We start from the raw sequence: 4,156 nt of genomic DNA on the forward strand, positions 1-4,156 counted from the left end.
CCTGCCCGCTGTTTTGAACACAAAGCTCACGCTGCAACACATGTGATTGCTTCATGGAAGGAGAAATAGTTTCATATCAGACCTCAAAAACCTGAGTCCTTGTTTGAATATAGATGTCTGGTGTGTGTGTGCGTGTGTGTGTGTGTGTGTGTGTGTGTGTGTGTGTGTGTGTGTGTGTGTGTGTGTGTGTGTGTGTGTGTGTGTGTGTGTGTGTGTGTGTGTGTGTGGGCGTGCGCGTGCGCGTGGCGTGTGCGTGTGCGTGTGCGTGTGCGTGTGCATGTGCGTGCCTGCGTGCGTGCGTGCATACATGCGTGCATACGTGCCTGCGTGCGTGTGTGAGTCACTCATACTTACAACTGTACAACTGAGCTCTGAAAATAAACCGCGAGTTGGCTGTGGGTAGCGGGTTCTGTTAACACGCCGTCACAACACAGCATAGCTGGGTCTGGTCCGGGTGAACAGGAGAAGAAGAAGGAGGGGGGGATGACTGAGGTTTTGTAATGAAATATGTATTTTTCCTCCACCAGACACAGAACTGCCTGACTCCTACATGAACCGTGTTATGCTCGAGCTTTCCAAACACAGAAACAATAAAAAAGAGGGGACGGATCTGGAGGACGATGACAAGTGTGTCATCATCACAGTTTTTTTTACAGCCAGGGTGGGAGCCATGTGAGTGATTCTACGATTCCCCTACGCTTTTGGCAAAAGCAAAATGTCAATTATCAGTATTTTTTTTCAACTAAATGACCTAGATGTTTACATAGTGTATATATTTAAGTTTCCAAACAAACAAATTGCCAAGCTTAATCTTAAATCATTTGATAAATACTCTAATGAAAGTGAACATTTGCTTAATTATTTTGTCAACAGTGTTATGGACAAATACTATGTCATTTCAAACATATATAAAAATACTACAGAGTTGAAACAATATATGTTTGAAAGTGCTTATGTCCCTTAGCAGTAATGTTGTCATTAATCTGTGCAACTGATATAGAAAATGTGATTGTTGAGCTTCATAAGTAGGATTTTATGAGTCACTGTGATACAGACTGACACATTTTTCATCATAAATCCCTGTAACGTCTGATTTGAATATAGTCACCCTCCTTACACAAGACTTCCTTCTCCAGAGATAATCCCTAGTGTATGTTCATAGGATTTTTCCAACACATAAGGGATCAATAGCGCAAAAACACTTCCAAAACAGTCAACCGTGTTACTCAACTGTGTTACGGTCAACAGTGCAGGGGAACAAGTCGGCACTTTTTAGGAGAAAAAACAGAGCAGACAAACCCATCTCCCTAGAACACAAATTATTTTGTTTGTTTGTCTGTCAATATGGATATAAATTGGCAAAAACATACTCCTCCTCAACTGTCATCAGTGTTGCCAGATTGGGCTGGTTCCCGCCCAATTGGGCTGCTCAGGATGGCCGTGTGCGGGTAAAAATGGCATCTATCAGAAAAACCTTCCCACTGCCATATAAATCAATAGAATTGGGCGGGTTTTTAGGGCGGATTTTGATCATTTTTTGGGCTGGAAATCATCAGCCTCATCTGGCAACCCTGACTGTCATACTTAATTGTAACACCATTGACGGTAACACCGTTGACATTTCAGCCATTTTTATGGTGTTGTGCTAACTGAGGACCTCAGAAGTTCCACCACAACACCTTAATCAATTCATGTATCTGTATGCTTTATCTGTGTTTTTCTACATGTGATTTCTAATTCAGATTCTTATGAATATGTTGATAACACAGTTGACAGGCAATTTTCCCGCTATGAGAACATGAAAAAGAATGGATTAAATTATGGAAGGATGGAGCTCAAAATTTACCAAAAAGTCTTCCCGTATCCTGCCAAAGAGGTTATGACATTACGTGATGTTATTCGTATGGCCTAAGACCAAACCATTACTGATTTATGGAGGAGGTTTCAGACCGTGACACGGTTAACACAGTTTTCGTGGACACACAAAATGGCAAATTTCATGTATAATGGAAAGGACAGTGGTCTTTCTGACAGTTTTGTCATATTGTGATGATTACTGTGAATCAACATTTGCAATCGTCTTGGGCAAAACAAGTTTCTTTACATGCTAATATGAAGACTGAATCTGACATTTGGAAAACAGGACGGCATGAAAACGCCCAAAACCAGTATTAAATATTCATTCTTGCTGAGGGAAATAATGCTATGTGTACACTTTCTGTATTATATGAAAGATAAATGTTTTCTAATGTCCAAAACATCATTGGATGCAATTAATAGTTAGTGGAATTGCCAAATAAAATCCACGGACTTAAAAGTGTAGGCGAATTAGAGAATCACTCTTGTGTGTCCCTGAACATCATCATATCATCTGATGGAATGCCAAGGAAACACATTAAACATCCCCTGTGCCGCACATTATGTTATTTTTAGTGACATTTATTTGTCTGTGTAAGTTTTGGTGTAGCCTAACCAAACACTGCTTATTACATAATATACAGTAAGTCATATCAGACGCTTTGGGGCATAACCTCAATCACCATGAGAAAGCCAAATTTACCAGAACAGACAAGGGGGCTGGAATGGGTTTGCTTCATGGCAAGGCTAGATCTTTCGCAAAACCAAATCCAAACACTTTATACTACACCTTCAATGTATGCTTCAGTCAGTTGTAGGCACTGACTTGAATATTGTTGTTACTGTATCATTGGTTGTAGGCCTATTTTTTTCCCAATTATTGTAGATCAGGGGTGAGGAACCTTTTTCATTCGAGGGGCCACTTCAAATTCATCCGAGGGCCGTAAAAGTCCTCCGAGGGCCGTACTATGAACACAAACAAGGATTTCCTCTACAAGTCTTGAAGCATCTGGTGGGCTACATCCGCCCCCCGGGGCTTATGTTTGACATCCATGCTATACACTATTGTGAACGTGCATTAAGTATTCATCTGAACTACAACTTTAGACATAGTATTCTGAATTAAAATACATGGGCATTATGTCAGTCAGAAATACTGAGGCGAGGCCCTGCCGTGGCCAACCGGTAGGGCACTCGCCTGCCATGCGTCTGACCTGGGTTAGATTCCCGGCCCGAGTCCGACCCCTCCTCGTCTCTCTTCCACTTAACTTCCTGTCCACCTCTCACACTGTCCTATCAAATAAAGTCGAAAAAGATCAAAAGAAGAAAAAAATACTGTGGCGATTCAGAAAATAGTGCATTTTCACTCTCCAGCCTTGTAACCTATACTGATAACTCCCTCTACTGGCCATTACAGAAAACAACACCAGTGATTACTAAGCACTGCGTAGTTCCCAAACTTTTTCTGCTGCGACCCCATGTTGGAACTTGGAATATTTTTGCGTTCTGCCGCCCCCAAACCCCCAAATGCTGTTTTTTGTTGATACAAATTTTTAATTTTAATTCACTGGAAAAGTTAATATACCTATTAACCATACAAGTGAATCGAGTTTCTAACCAATTTAGAACTGTCAAAAGGGACATAACAGCTGGGGAAGATAGAAAATACTGGTAAGAACATACCGGTAAGACCCAGGGAACATAAGACAAAGGAAATATATGACACAGGGAACCTTAGGGATGACCCCATATCAGCAGAGGCCAGAGGTGTAGTGAGGAGGCAGGAACAGTGTCGTAAAGAGAACCAGACACTGGAGCCTATACAAACACAGACAGTTGTGTGTGTGTGTGTGTGTGTGTGTGTGTGTGTGTGTGTGTGTGTGTGTGTGTGTGTGTGTGTGTGTGTGTGTGTGTGTGTGTGTGTGTGTGTGTGTGTGTGTCTGTGTGTATTGACACACTTACCAAATGGTCCCTTTGAAGAGAAGTGCAATGCTATGAGATATGTATCAAAAACACATTTCGAACCCGGGTCCCCGGCATAACAGTGCAGTGCCCTACTGTTTGAGCCACGGCAGGGCCAACTCAAAGTAATTCTTAGTGTACATTGCATATGGGAAGCTCTTGTAGTATGATAGACCCAATATTCTTCTTTATCTATATTTTTTGGGGCTAATTGCCTTTATTCGGGACAAGACAATGAAGCATAGACAGGAAATGAGTGGGGAGAGAGAGACAGGGAATGGTCGGCAAATGACTTATCCATTATCTGAGCATCTGAGCGCCAAATCTCTGTGTGACT

The sequence above is a fragment of the Engraulis encrasicolus genome, chromosome 4, assembly GCF_034702125.1.
Source record: "Engraulis encrasicolus isolate BLACKSEA-1 chromosome 4, IST_EnEncr_1.0, whole genome shotgun sequence".
NCBI lineage: Eukaryota > Metazoa > Chordata > Actinopteri > Clupeiformes > Engraulidae > Engraulis > Engraulis encrasicolus.